The sequence below is a fragment of the Poecilia formosa genome, unplaced genomic scaffold, assembly GCF_000485575.1.
Source record: "Poecilia formosa unplaced genomic scaffold, Poecilia_formosa-5.1.2 Scaffold158, whole genome shotgun sequence".
NCBI lineage: Eukaryota > Metazoa > Chordata > Actinopteri > Cyprinodontiformes > Poeciliidae > Poecilia > Poecilia formosa.
In genome coordinates, this window is record NW_006800097.1 from 410,697 (window position 1) to 426,627 (window position 15,931).

General features: G+C 38.5%; 1 protein-coding gene and 1 long non-coding RNA gene across 2 annotated transcripts in view; one reads left to right on the forward strand and one right to left on the reverse strand.

Moving 5' to 3' along the window:
• LOC103146392 (H-2 class I histocompatibility antigen, Q9 alpha chain-like) overlaps nt 1-15,931 on the forward strand; it is a 285,415-nt gene that overhangs the window by 236,785 nt on the left and 32,699 nt on the right. The gene's annotated exons all lie outside the window — the stretch shown is intronic.
• LOC107837611 (uncharacterized) lies at nt 2,398-4,688 on the reverse strand. Its single transcript, XR_001663648.1, has 2 exons — nt 3,476-4,688; nt 2,398-3,389 (listed from the first exon to the last, which is right to left on the reverse strand). It is a non-coding gene; the product is annotated as an uncharacterized LOC107837611 (long non-coding RNA).

A 15,931-nucleotide genomic window follows, 5' to 3' on the forward strand; every position in this document is an offset into this window, starting at 1 on the left:
CAAAGGTTATTGTCGGACATCGGTGAGTTCATCAGTTTCGTTATTGCTTGAACCAGTGTGTACTCTTCTTATGCAATACTCAGAGTTTTATTGCACCAATATTCCTCATAATCACTGCTGAGTAAACACATAAATGACCTGATTTAATCCATACTGGTTACTTTTGTTTGGAGTCTAATATTTAAATATTAATTAAAAAAAATAAATAAACAAACGTATTTAATTTGACCAAATAGTAACCAAAACAGATCAACACAGCATCTCTACTTAAAAACCTGAAAAACTATAAATTGCACTGTTTTGCTGAATATTTGTATGTGCTATTAGTCATAAGGAGCTGCAATAACAACACTGAATGATAGTTTTGCTACAAAAATGACTGCACTGTTTATTGTGTAATTAACATTATGTGGGACCAAATAAAACCACGTTTACGTACATTTGTATTGTATTTTTCTCTTTTCCATTAGCTCAACAACATGTGTTTAGAGTCTTCACTTTCTGCTTTTAAGTTAGATTTTTTGGGTTTTTATAGGGCTTGCAGCTATTCTCTTTGGAACAAGTTTTGCACTGGATATTTCCTCATCTAAGTGCAAATAATGGCCTATTTTTTTCAAACATATACCAAACAAATTAACTGTATATATAAGAGCATATAAGACAAGTCTGTTTTTTGTGTAATTTCATTTAAAAGTGGGCATTTTGAAAATATGACACTAATATAGAATTCATGCAAATAAAGTTTTTAAAATAAAAATGAAAAAATTAATTAATAATTTATTAATCTTATTTAATAAGATTTATTCATTAAAAAAATCTCTCACAAAATAAATGCTTATGTCAAGCAGTTAAGTTCATTATTAAATCAAATTTTGTATTTATTTACTTCTTCTCCTTCTGTTAATACACATGTCTAATAACACAGCTCACGTCTTTTCTTGGACGTGTTTTTCTTCATAACTTTTTTGTTCTTTTGCAGGATATTCCTATTCTTGATGAAAATTGGTTTCTTTCAATAGAGATTTGAAATACATCATCACCCCCAAGTGGCCTGACATGGTACTACAATTACATAAAACGGACAAGCTTACAGTTCCTGGGATAAATAAAGTCTAAACGCAATTTTATTTTATTTAGTAAACTTACTGCAATTCCGGCGATACAGTAGTGGACTTACTTGTTCCCCCTAATTTCATAAAGAAATATGAAGGAAGTGCTTGGAATCCTATAAAGCTTAATGCAAAACTTTATTTTTGGGAAAAATAATTGTGGATAAATTTATGCCATAACACTATAAGAAATGTTTAACTTCCTTCTCAGAATTTATTACACCATGTTTTTAACAGATAAGCAAACCCAATTACTAGACCTTTTGCAGATGTATGCTAAATGTTGGTCTCAGGTACTTTTTAAAGGCTTTAAATTCAGATACATAAATAATACCATTATTCTTTGTCATTCTCCTCCATAAAGTCAGAAAAAGGTTTAACAGTTTTTATTTTTTTTAAGTCAACAGAGATAGACAGAGAGCAAAAACCCAGAACAAATCTTGACATGTTGTTTTTAATCACTTTATTTTGAAAACATGTAATAGTACAAAAGTATCAGATTTTAAAACAAAGTACATAAAATAATATTTTAAAGCAAATAAAAGCTACTGAAGTCCAAATTCAAGGACAAAGACTAACTTTATCTTCATGTTTTACATTGTTTTGAATTTTAATAATTATCATATTAGCTTTACACATTTATTCAGGGTTTAACAGAAGATGGCATTTTTACATCTATGCTAGACTAAAATGTTTCTGTGTGTTACATTTCCATATTACTATGGAAATGTAACATCCTTTTGTGTTGATGCTTCTTAAGCTTTTTGTATTCAATCACATCTAGAACAAGGAAAACCTTAAAACATTGTGATTTCACTGATGAAAGTAATCAGTTACACCTTTTAATATTATCTAGAAATCAACCTGCAGTTTCAAAAACTGAACCCAAACCTGGTCATTTGTTGCATTTCAAACAAACACTAATTAATGCTGAAGATGTCTCTATCTAAATATGTGCATGTGTGCCTCACGCATGTGTGTGTCGGTGCTGCGTTAGGGATTAGCCCCAGTGTGTGTCCACTAGTGATTAGCCTGGTCAGTGGGCCTGTTGTGCATTCACTCAGGACATTAGCATATTAATGCAGCCTCGCTCTTGATCTCCCTCTGCCCTCTAACTCTCCCGCTCTGTCCCTCTCTCGCATTTTCTCTTTCTCTATACATATTTCCCAGACTGCAATGTTGCTTCCTGCAGCTTCAATCTATAAATCTCACCAATTTACACTCCTTGTGCTGTGAAGCAGCACACAATCTGGCCACACAAACTTCAAGGTTCCTGCTCTTCTTTTTCCCTCCAAAAATCTGCCTGTCCCCCCACTCTTTCTGCACCACATTCAAATCCTTCACTTGCTCTCATTTTCCCTTTTCTTTCTCCAGGTCTGCCTCCCCCCTGAACTTTGTCAAACACAGGAAAACACACACAGAAGCAAATTCACAGGAGCAAACACAGAGAGGGTGAGTCCGCACACACTCACACACACAGATTCCCAATCCCCATTCATTCTCCTTTTCTGTCACTTTACCCTTTCCAGTGCAAATTTAGCAAGACCTGCTTTAGACTTCAGTGCTGAAGTGAAGTGTGAGCCGGACACATTCAACTATTCAGCTTCTTGCTGCACCTCAGACAGACTTTAACCTTGTTTCCAACATGGGGAGTCTCCTGGTCTGCAGAGCAAGTTGAGTAGGAACAATTAGACATGCCACCTGTGGGAAAGAAGCAATTAAAATGAGCAGATATTCAATTAATTGGAGTTAATTTTCACTCTCAACTGATGCAAGCTGGAATTCATCTTTTGTAATGAGAAACATTAATGCTTTCTAAAGACTTTTCATTTTAGAAAAAAAATATGAGCTTAGCATAGATACAAAGGTGATGTTTAAGTTGGATTGCATTTAGGCAAATCAGGTGACTTCCTCTTCACTTGCTATACTTGTTGCCAGGAAATATTGTTAGCTTTTCTCAACATAAGTGCAATATTCTATTAAAACTAAGCTTAAGAAACTTTGATGAAAAGCTTCTAGAGCATCAAATCTTAAAATTGCATCGGTCTTATTAAGAAAACCTTCAGGATGTCTTGCAAAAATGTCAGATGGGTTTCTTGAAGGCTTTAGATTTACATAAACTCACACTCTCTGCCTCGTTCAATAGCACTCCCCCTCTATCTGTTTGTCTTTCTGCGCCTCACTTTTCCACCCACAGAGCCGCTGAGTTTGAGTCCATCCATGGCGGTCTGTCCCTCGCTGATGTTCGGAGGTCAGGGGCGTGATGTCCATCCACAACTCCTGGTTTCACAAAGGCAGACGCAAGAATTGCGTTTGGACAATCAACTCCAGACCTCCACGTCTCCTTTGGTCATTAGAGGACTCACATTCCTGAAGAGGCAGGTGCATCGCCTGGTTGTGTGGCAGTTGGTGCAGAGCTGATTTAGTGATTTAAGTTTCAAGCCACCAAGGCCTGGGAGAGGATCCAAAATATCAGTTTGTCCACTTGCTGAGAAGAAAGGTTCAAGCAGTGTTTGTCCGTGGCCCTCACCCACAATCAGCAATTGTGGGTGAAAAAAAAAGAAAGACCTGAAAAAAGAAATAACCAAGAATAAGCCTGAGAAAGAGAAAGGGAAAAAGCGCTAACTCATGCTTGTATTCTGAGCCGGTGACACCATGATAAACGAAGGGGTCACCACCCGGGGGCAGGCCCGTCCTAAAGGAGCCAGCGCTGTGACCTTGCACAAAAGAAGGAGTGGGTCCCCCCCAACGGTCACACGGATCAAAGAGGACAAAAGCCTGAGATGATAACTCAGCACAGCAGTTGTGCACCTGATTATCAAGCACATAAGCAACAGGGATAGAAAATTTCCCCAACTTAGCTCAAGTGAGGGTGGAGTAACGGGATGCTTGAGAATTAAAAAGTAAAACCATGACTCGCTCTAATCTGATTTGCCGAATGCAACATTTTCTCTTTATCTGCTTCGCTCTGTTAGGCGTTCTCTCTTTCTATGGGACTCCGTCTTTATCCAAATGATGCGGTCTTTGGTGAGGCCTGGCCTATTCATCCGAACCCCATGTGCTGTGTGCCCACCATTGAGGTGCAGAGTAGCATGGTCACAAAGGATGGCAGCAACTCAGCGAGCTTGTTCCTTAAAGTTTTAAGCCTGTGTTCAGAATAAAGTTTGCAGTTAGAGCCAGAAAATATTTCACTTTGTTGAAAAAAAAATAAATTCAAAGTGGAATCTCTTAAATTCCTCTTAAGTCCTGGTATGTTTCAGCATTGTAATAGTAAGTTTACAACATTTCAATTATCTTTTCCTAATGAAGTCCATAAAGTCTAATGGTTAAAAGTTTTTTTTAACAGTTGCAAGTGCCTTACAGTAAAGTTCACCTTTACCTATGCATTAACAGAAATAATTTGTTTTGCATTCTGAACAATTTTCATAAACACTTTGCTCTATTTTTCTAACCTCCTTCCTTACAGCAAGTACTGATCCTGCTGGAATGAAAAAGGCCTGAAAGCCTAAACTTTTCTGCCTCACACTTGTCTGCAGGCACTGATGATGCTCGGTGCCCTGTTTAAAAGTGACAAAAAGATGTATTACCTAAAGGAAAGGAGGCTTGTAGTGCCAGGTATTAAGACCCTGTGGGACATAAAATCTGGATCAAGAATTTCTGCAAAAAGCCCGCCATAAAGTCCCTCTCAACCACCGATCATTCATCCTTACATGTGCGACCGACATCCTCTCTTCTACTCCATCCTCCCTCCGTTCTGGGTCGAATTTTAGCTGCATCGCTGTCGACGTCTGACCGCACTTGTCCTACTTCTCCATCTTTCACTCTCTCTGCTTTTGCCTCTTCTGATCCTGCATCCTTCTCCCTCTCCTTCTTCAACCCTTTCTGTCGGGCCCACCCTCCGCCTTTACATTTCCTCTTGGTTTCCCCGCCCTCTTTCGCCTCTCTCTCCCTCTTCTTTCACTCATTCCTTGTCTCTCGCTCTCTCTCTACCCTCATTTCATGCAGCGCTGGGGTTACCTAAGAGACTGGGCCTCAATGGAGAAAATCTCCTTTGGTACAATGAATTGGGCGAGAGGCAGAGGGGAGGGAGAGAAATGGGGGGTGCAGGGTAAAATCAGGGGGTGCTGGACACAGGAAGGGAGGTGGGGTGGAGGGAAAGTGAAGGGAAAAGATAGTGGGATGCAGATGCATGCAGGGATAGGAGGGGGATACGAAAAATTGAATAAGTGGCTTCGCTTGTGTGATTTCGCCTCAGTGGTCAGTCTTTTGATGGATACTTATGGTGCCCACCCTCCCCCCACCTGCTCACCACTTGGACCAGTTGGTCCCACTAATTAAGAATGAACTAATTTGAGGTATTCAATAAAATTTCTAAAAAACTCTAAATAAATCATAAAAAAATATTAAACTAAAGTCTCATATTGATTGATTTTGACATGGTCAAAAGTTCAAAATCATTTTGTGTGCATGAGCGACGTCAGAGTCTGTAGGTGCCGTTTTGTTTGTTCACTGTTTGTTTGCTCTTGGCTGGAAGTACAAGATGGCACCCAAAGGAGCATAGTTCTTCTTACAAAGACAAAAAGTGTTTTCACTGCATGAACCTTCCCCATTAAAGACAAGTAACCACACAATACCCTTTAATCTTTTTCCTGTCTCAGCTTGGGAGATGTTCTCTGAGAAAAAGAAAAAAAATGGAGGCCTGACACATGCAGTCTTGTTTGGAGGTTAGTTACTGATTAGCACTAAAGTGTTGCAGTTCATTTTCTTGTTGCACCTTATTGAGCTCCTCAGCCATTCTATTAACTTTGTCATTTGTCTCTGAGTTGGCAAACAGATCCCCTGCTGCTCAGTTTTGTCTCTTTACAACTCATCCCCCCTCCACGAACCCCTCATCACAACCGAGGATGTGAGAAAACAATAGAGCTAATAAAAGAAGCAGGGAGATAATTACAACACCGCTAAGAAGGTGGCCCACGCCCTAACCCATCAAAAGCAGCGATGTAAATCTGGATATGGGGGCAACGTTGGGGTTCTTTTAATGCGCTTTTCAGATGAAATGATACTTATCCTTATTTCCATGTATGTCCGTGTAAATGCCAGGATGAATCTGGGATCTCTGTGTTAATGACTCTATCAGGGCCTGATACCCACAGGCTCCTGTTGAGGAAAGAGATCCAAAGGGATTGGGGTGTTCGAGTGTGGCGCAGGAGGTGTCAAAGTTGGGTTTGGGGCGCTCTGAGTGTGTGTGTGTGTGTGTATAAGTATGTGTGTGTGTTTAAAACTGGGGACTGAAGGGGGTGGGGGTGGCGAGGGCAGATTGTCCCTTCTGCTGAATGAAGTTATTTCCAGGCCTCTGTCCATCTGTTACCGTGGCAGCAGCGGTGACCAAGGTGTTGCCATGGTGAGGTGGACACAAAAAGGCGTGGCGTGGGAACGGGTCCAGGGGTCAGGAGTGAGGGTCGGAGGGTCAGGGGTCACAGCCAGCTGGACAGCACACAAGAGGCGATCAGGGTGAGAAAAGAAGGAGGGAAAGTTTCATTCTCTTTCTCTTTTTTCGCCTTTTCTTCTCTTGGTTTTTCTGCTCTGGAGGGAGACGTCCGAAGAGTGGACACCACTGGACATTAACATTGAACTGGGGCGGTGAGATGAAAAAGACGGTGGGTGAAGGGTGGAGGAAGGTTTCACAGAGCGGGGCCCCCACAATGTCCAGGCTTTGGGTGGGGGGCTCCCCTCCATTAGGCCTTCTACCTTACTGATGTCTAATCGCGCAAAGCATTTGACAGGCAATTGACTCCAGTCAATGTACGTGCAAATGTGACTGCGTGGACGGCTGTGTGTGTCTGTCTGTGTGGCCGCCGTGGGTTCGATACCCAGACCAAACAAAGCCTTTTTGACAGCATTTCAGTTTGGTCATTTTGTGCTCAAAACCTTTTTGAGACAATGGAACAAACTGAAGGCGGCAATGAATCAAAATCATGGGCTGAAGGTGGGAAAGAGCCGCCATCATATCCTTACATGGAACAAAGTCCCATAGACTTTCATAAAACTGCCAAAACATTGAATCTGAACCTTTTTGATTTGAAACAGTCTCTCTTTTTTGTGGCTGTGGACACAAAAGTAACAGCACACAGACCAGCAGTCATGTATTATTTTCCTTAAAAGAGTTTGTATTTGACGGCTTAATGGGTTTTGTGCTGGAGAAACAGTGTTCCAAGTGTTTCATTGAGCTTTTAACTATTTATTTGAAACCTTCTTTTCTGCAGTGTTTAATGGTGACAGTAAAAATAACTACAATACTTTTCAAACAGAAGAGCTGTGTGCACAAGTTTAAATCTAATAAGGATTTTTCTCCAATCCATACAGATTAAGAATTACATACAAAAGCAAATTCATACACCTATTTTTTATTTAGATAAATATTCGTGAAAAGTTGGAAGAAATTAAATAGTTAAACTAGTTGATTTTATTAATCAGATCAGATTAAGCACTGTCCACACATTTTCAATGTGCATTACATTCAGTAATACAGTTTTAATGTGTCCTGTTTGGTTGGAACTTTAAATAATGTAAAATCTTTACTTATGTGACATAAGTTCTTATCTTTGGGGGAAAGGAAAGTTGAGAATTTATAGGAACAATTCAAGAAACCCCAAAACTCTGGCCTGTCAAAAACTGGAGCTGCTGGAACCACATCCTTACTCTCTGTAGCAAAGTGAGTTTAACATCAATGTGGACTGAAAGGGAAATCAATAGAAAAGAAACGCATGCTGCCCACATGGATAAACCAGAGATCTATGCTGAAGAGTGACAGAGACTGAGATTTGAAGTCGATGTGAGGCCTTCAAGCACACAAGAACACAGAGCCAAATATCTGGTATGGTTGAACAAAGTGGAATAATGAAGAAGAAGGACTACCTTTATATTAAACTGCTAGATAGTTAAAAGTTGGAGGTAGTTTAAACTGCTAGATAGTTAAAAGTTGGAGGTAGTTTAAACTGTTAGATAGTTAAAAGTTGGAGGTAGTCTGGTGTTCCAAACACACATCCAAACAGGTTGAGGAATGGTAAATCAGCCTTCCTGAAGCCTTGACCTTAACAGTATTAATGTATGAAGTACACACACACAAAAAAACATTTAATCAAATACTATCCAACTTTCTGCACTCAATTGCTGTTTTTAAAATGACTGGAAGTTGAATTGTGAATAAATTTTCCACCACTGAAAAAGCAGATTGAATGCATCCTAAGTGATATGAGATTTTTACCAGTGATGATTGTTCTTTGCACGTTCTCTTGTTATTTGTATTTTAAACTGTAGTCTTTGGCAGAAAAACATTATAACTTGCATAAAAACTTTGCTCTGATTTGTCTGGTGCAGGTATGAATTCACTGACTGATGTAGGTCAGTGGACCAGATCTGGTTCTCTGGTCCAATTGGATTTAAGGCAACCATCAGGAGACAGCATAAATTATTTTTAGTTTTGTGGCTTTTATACATACAACACATTCAGACATGTTGTATGTGTTGCTTCATTCTCTGCTTTTTGTTATGCTTTTTAGTTTTGTCTCTTTCCAACATGTTCAGGTAAAAACTTTTTTGAGTAAATTTTGTTTTATTTGCAGATCAGGTTACGATGACATAGATGCGGCATTATTGTTTAATAAATACTTCAAAATTACAGACTGTAAACATCTGATTTATTTGATTTTAGACATAATTATTGGTTTTATTAAAAAAGGAATATATTAGATAACTTCTAAAAAAAACTCAAGGACATATGAAATATAGGTCTAATGGGATGGTCTCCATGGTTCACGTCTCTTGGCAGCTGACTGCTGGACAGACTCCAGCTCCTCTGTGACCCAAGAGGATAATGCAGATTAAGAAAATGAGGCAGTGGATGAGATGTTACCTTCCTAGATGCAGCTGTGGAAAGGATAGTGGAGAATGTTTTTATAAAGTGTTCAATTAATATGCATCATAGGGTAAAATGATACTGCAGTTTTGGCTTAATTATGCAATAAAAGTCTGTTTCCAGCTCTAAACAAAAATGCCTTCATGTTTTGTGCTTTTAGAGATGCTGGAGCTGAGTAATGATCAGAACAGGTAGCACTGACATGTAGAGCAGCAGTGAAAGGCTAAAGATTGAAATGTCTACCTGCTCCATGGCGAAATGAAGAGACGGCAAACGTTGAGCCGCATCAGTGGATAACACGTTATGACAACGTGGATAAGAAGGCTCTTACAATGCAATTACACACACACACACTAACTCACACACATTGCACAGAGTAAACACACTGGTCCCCCCTTAGACATTAATAGTTTCAGGGATGAAGGGAGTGCAGGATCCATACCCCTCCACAGGCCATATTAATAGGATTAGGAGCAGCCTCAGGAGGACATGGCAGGCCAAGTCCAACGCTCCGTTTGACGTCTTTTGTCCACGAGCCCTGAGACGCAGCTCCCAGCAATAGGATGAGGGACAAAGGCTTTTGAATATTGCGATGTAGCTACAAATATATCCCGATGGGGGAACGCTGAACCTCAAGTTCCAGCAGATAAAACGGACAGACAGCTGTTTTGACAACTCAATCAGTTTTTGAGATAAATCAGATCAATCTTGCTTTTTCTGTGTGCACATTAGTGAGTTTGACTGGGTGAATGTGGCTCTGGTGTAAAGCGCTTTGAGAGGTAAGACTAGAAAAGTGCTGCATAAAATTCAGTCCAGATGGTCCAGATATTGAGACAAAGACGGAACCAGAACCGTCAAAGAAAAGGCCCAACTGAATGAAGAAATCTTAAAAACTAGACATCACAAGGTCTAGACATTAGTTACATTTAGCAGCTTCAACCTTGTTCAAGATTTACAGAACACAGAGAAACGGCTTAGAGTAAAACGTCTTGCCAGTAAGTTATTAAAATACTCCTGTCAGTTTTACAGAAGATGGATTATAGAAGTTCTGAGTTGAGGTGAAGAGAAACAAAAGAAGGTGCTTCATCCATTCTTTACTGGGGATTTCTCTGGACTGATTGTATTTAGGAGAGCAAAGCTGGTTTCATTGCTTTGCATTAATTAGACTGACACAAAGAAAGGTAACTGGAAATTGTCTCGTTTCCTCTGATGTGCTCTAGGATCCATCTGCAGTTTCCTTTGTCATATTTTTCTTCTTCAAGAATTAGTCCACTGCCTGTCGATTGACAATATTTCCCTTTTTCAGAAGTCCTAAATATCCTCAGTTAAACTCTTAAATCCATTGTCAATCTGCTCCTATTTAAAGCTTCTTATTGACTGATTATAATTTACCAAACAGGATCAAATGTTGATGAGGCTGCAGGCATTACTGCATCAATGTATCACACTGAAGCATCACATCATGCGCAGTGAGTGGTGTGTAATAAGTTTCTACTTTATGTGCGTAATATTCAGTATGTGCATCTGGTTTACCTTTTTTTTTAAATTGTCATATTTCTAAAAACTTTGGAACATTTGGGATTATATAATTCTTGCTTTCCGTGGCTTGTTCTAATTTCTTCCAAACTATTTATGGAATATAAAATAACATTACAATGAACTACATCTTAATAAAGCAACAAACAATATTCAATGCATCTCTGTAATTTTACAGCATTACCTTCAGTAGAGTCATGATAAAAAGAAAGTACACCCCCATTAATTCTGGGCATCTCTGGGACCTTTGGGGTGCACAAAGTTTTAACATTTTGGCTTCATCTTTGTTGCCTTCATGTTGGAATCATTGGTTTGTTGTTGAGTATGATCTTTATCAACAGTTTTGTTTTAAAATGATTAAAATGTTCTGTTTTACCATTCTGGTTCTGATGATCAGGACGTTCTAGTGAACTTTCATCAGATCGTGCTCAGTTTGAGCAATTATTGACATTCTCAGCGATCGCCTCACATCCCGTGCCATCGCCGAGTGACACAGAGATTCTCTGTCCTCTCCCTGACCACAGAACTCTGGGAGCGCGACCAAAACCAGTTTTATGACCAACAGCTCCTGACACTCACTTCCTGCCAAGAAAAAGGAAGACTAGGTACAAACTCATCAAAAGCACATATTAGCAGCAAAGCATTAAATATTTTTTTTGCATGTTTTAAAGAAGGTGTTGGACACATTTGCACCGGCAGGCCGAAAGTTTGGGATTTATGTCTTGATGTCCAAATGTAGAACATTGGTGTATAAAATGTTTTAACATGGAGACAAATCTAATAAATCATTGAACACCACTAACAAGGTAAAACATTAACTAATAAAAACAATGTGCTTACCTTCAAATGAACTTGTGATGTGTTTTCCTAAACTGTCAGTGTCTTTGCTTTGCTTTTAATGAATGTACAGTTTAGGAAGTGGTTTTGCCAGCTTGCAGTAGATTTCAGTTGGACGTTACATTGTTGGTAAAATCACCCAAGCTAACCCGTTCAAGTTTATTTTATTATGCTGCTGCAATCCCCCCTTTCAGCCTTGACATTAATTCAGACATTTTCCTGGAAACAAACACTTGTGTGAAGATCTTTTATGAAGGCATTACCAAGCTGACATTTGCCTCAAAGTGCTTTGTGTGTTTAGGTTTGCTTATACACGTGGCAGTAATGAGTTCAGTTCCTGGTTTTCTCCTTGTGACTCTTGAAAAAGTAGCCAAATAGTTAAAATTTGATTTCAGACATAGTATGAAAGAAATCCATGTATATTTTATAAAACTGAACAATGTTCAGTTAAGTGTTTTCGAGACAGAGAGGATTTCTGTTGAAGTTCCTCATCATAATTAATAAAATGCTCTCCCTCCTCCACACAGGAAACCAGAGTTGTCTTCATAACTATGTGCAACTGGACTTCTGCTGCTTCCAAAACTAATTTGATTTTTGACACTTTATTATTTACAGATTGCGTATTTACTTAAATTTTTAAATCAGTTTCCTTTTGTGACAACTTGTTTGATTTATCTAAGCTTAAGATTTTGACAAAATATGACTTGATCAATTTTTTTCAGCAGTAGGAATCTAACTTGCTCTGTTATCCATTCTATTGCTTTTCGGTGCGTTTCTCTTATTGGTAAAGAAGACAATCTGGTAAACAATAAACTATGTTACCTAATTTTCTTACACATTTTCAAGGACATTTGTTGGAAACAAGCAGCTTTCCTCTAGTTCAGATGATTGTACAAATATTGAGTATCACTGTGGTTATTCTGAGCTCACAAAAAAACCACATATATTTAACAGATATAGAAGTCACACTGACTTGTTCTCTCTCTCTCCATGCTGATTGCTAATTTGACTCAGTGAAGAAGTTCTCTTTCAAACCAGCAGAGACTGATTTGGTTGCTGGGTGATTCCTGAAGCGCCTGCAAAACTTTGACCATCTCAGGTAGATTATAGGAGATGCATCACTGTCTGTGTTAAGTTCCTTCATCAGAAATCACACAGAGGTGTTTGCATGAGTTTTCATTTTCTGTTGCTCATCCATGTCAGGAAGATGCAACAACATTACATCCCTCCATATATTTTAGAACAACATAGAATTATATAAAATAATCATACATGATTTAAACAAACAGAACCAGTGCTTTTAAACCTCATTTAGCTTTTTGTAATAAAAAACCCTGAAATTCTGGTTTCACTGTACCTTATTCCAGTTTTATTTTGTGCTACTAAGCATATTTTTAAACTTCTTGACTTGCTTGCATCCTTTCTGAATGCTGAAAAGAAACCAGATGAATCAATGAGAGTGATGAAAAAAGGAGGGAAATAGTCTGAGTGGCTAGGATTTCTGAATGGGAGCTACTTACAATGGAAACTCTCAAAAGAAAGGAAAATCTTCATTTTGAAGGCAGGCCATTAAGATGTGTCCTCCTAAAGGAGGTTGTTGTGAAAAAAACATTTTCAGCATCTGTCTGTTTGGGTGAAAAAATGTGGAAAAAGAGCGGTGCATGTGATTACTGGACGAGGGCCGGACAGGGGCCACGCAGGCCCGGGCAGACGGCTGCAGAGAAAAGGATATTTACCTTGAACTCCACTCGTCTCGTCTCTGGGGCGGGGTCAGGTATTGTAGCCGGGCCTGACAGGGTCAGGAAGGGACAAGAGGGGGAGACAGAGGGCGGTGGGGTTGGAGCTGGGACAGGGGGCTGCCCTCGGGGTCATGGGGTGCTTACCCCACTGGGGGCCAGTGGGGGGATGGAGGGACAGATATTGGCAGATTTTCGTTGTGTGCAGATGCTCAATATGCAGATGTCTAATCGAATTGTGCGACGATGAATTGGTTCCCCCTCCTGATTTGCATCAGGACAATCCCGTGCTGTGGCTCAGGGGTCAGCGCAGTTCCCCTGGACAAAATGAGCAGCCGGCTGCAGACGCCCCCGAGAACGTGTGAACTTGAAGGAGACTTTACTTAATGACAAGGATATTGATTGATTCAAATGTCTGTCTGTCTGGGAGTGCGTCTGACATCTGTCTTTCCTGTGAGCATGTTGTTTCTGGGTGTATAAAAAAAGTAGAACATTTATTGCTTTTCTGTGTTTGGATTAAGTTCAGCTAAGTTTAGATACAATTCTCCAGATTTTGTTGAAGCAAAACATTTAGCTAATGATTCCCTCAATAAGAGCAAAAATAATTTGCTGTGTTGTTTAAATAAACTGGCATCAGCTTTAAACTAAACTGTAATCTTAATAGTTATTTTTTAAGGTTAACATATTTTCTTGCCTAAATAAGCCAGAAAGTTAAATTATTTCTATTGCAACATGTACATTTTGTCATAGGATGACACAATGTTGGAAGTGAAAGAAAAGGAAAAATAGTTTTCAATATTCATTGCAAATAGAAATCTGAAAAGTGTGGTCTTCATTTGTATTCAATCTCCTTTACTGTGATGTTCCTTAATTTCAGGTGAAATCCAGCTTTCTGTCAAGACCTCAGAGGTTCAAGAACAGAATAAAGAATCCAAGGTCCACATCAGACCAGTCAGATGAAAAGCTCTATAAATAATAGCAACCTGCACACCTATCAAGATATGGGTATCTGGTGTTACAGAAGCAAGTAATAGATCCAACATTTCAGGTGAAAGAATGTGATGACAGAACTACAACTAGCTGACCCTTATGGGAGCAACAAGAAAAAAAAAAGTCATTATCAAAAGGAAGTCTTCAGAAGTCCTGTTTGTACTTTTCTACAGCAAACATGTGGAAGAAACTCTGGAAGAAACCAAAACTGACTTTTTGGTCCAAATGCAAAATGTTGCATGTGGAGGAAAACTGACACTGCAACCTGAACTCAACATCTCAGGGTGAAGCACAGAGGTTGCAGCATCATGGTGTGGGGATGCTGGATTGAGTTGATGGGAAGACTTGTGGACCTAAAATGCAGATAAATGCATAGCAGAGTCGCAAGAAACTTGTTAGAGGCTGCAAAATAGTTTAGGCTGGTATCAAATGGTTACTCTTCTACTGGGAAAATTACTCTAAATATCAACCGGAACTAAAATGGAATGGCTTAGCATTAGGGTGGAATGGCCCAGTCAAAGTACAGATATTGATCTGTACTTTGGGTGACATACTTCACCCTATCCCCAAAGCTTGAGCTAATCTGAAATATTTGTGTCTGTAACAGCTTGTCTTTTGTCTCAATATTTGTTGCAAATTGCACTGCTTTAATGAACTGACATTAACCGAAGTGAAAATTTGAAAGACACTTGAAACATTATTATTATTATTATTATTATTATTTTATTTATTTTATTTTTATTATTATTATTATAGTTTTTATAACCACAAAAGTAGATGTTTAAAGATTTTAGGAGCTCAAGGCACAAGGAGACTACTTTGCAGAGAGTAGAGTCAATATTTATCATTAGTTAATTCCCTCAGTACAGGTACTGAGCTTAGTTGTGTATATAGGTTTCACTTTAGAAGATGTATTCATAACAGGCTATTTGTGTGTTTGGTCTGTTGGGATAATAAATGCACAGACATAAAAAAAAATCAGTCAAAGTAAATAAATACAAACAAGCAAACAGAAAAGCTCTAGATGTGAAAATACAGTAGTTTGAGTAACACTGCCCTCTAAGGGTAAAACATAAAAATGCACCATTAAGAAATATGAAAGCCGAATAAGATAAGAAAAAGAGTGGAGATGAAAAAAAAAATCTGAAATTGACAAAACATGTTAAATTCCCCAAGCATTATTGAAGCAGGACGTTTCAGTGAGTCCCTTGGAAAATCTGGCATAAAGTGGCAAAGGCTTAATCATTAAAATAGAAGGACCTGATTTACTTTCTGTTTTACATAATTTACAATGAACATGTGCAACATTTTTACACATTTTTCTCACCAGAAGAATTGCCTTACATTTAAAATCTCATCAATATTGCCTCGGTACATTCACTGTAAAACATTTGAAGGTGGTTTAACTTACAATTGAAAACCCACCTGCTGATTTGAAAACGCAATTTAAGTCAACAAGAAAATTGTATTGGTTTAAACTTTATGAAATTAAAATTTATGAAGATGATTTTACAGCAAGAAACAAGTTGTCAATGTTGTTAAATGCTGTAATTTAAACCAGTTATACTATACCATACCATACCAACTTTATTTATAAGGCACTTTAAAACAACCACAGCTGATACAAAGTGCTGAACATTAAATTAAAAAATAAAAACTTACAGTTTAAAAACAAACATACAATTTAGAATTAGGTCCCGTTGGAGTTGAAAGCCAAGTAAAATAGATGGGTTTTGTTGAGATTAGTAAATTAGTTAAATCATTATGATTACTATTAGGTGTTGAGATGCTTTACCAAGGCCGAGAAA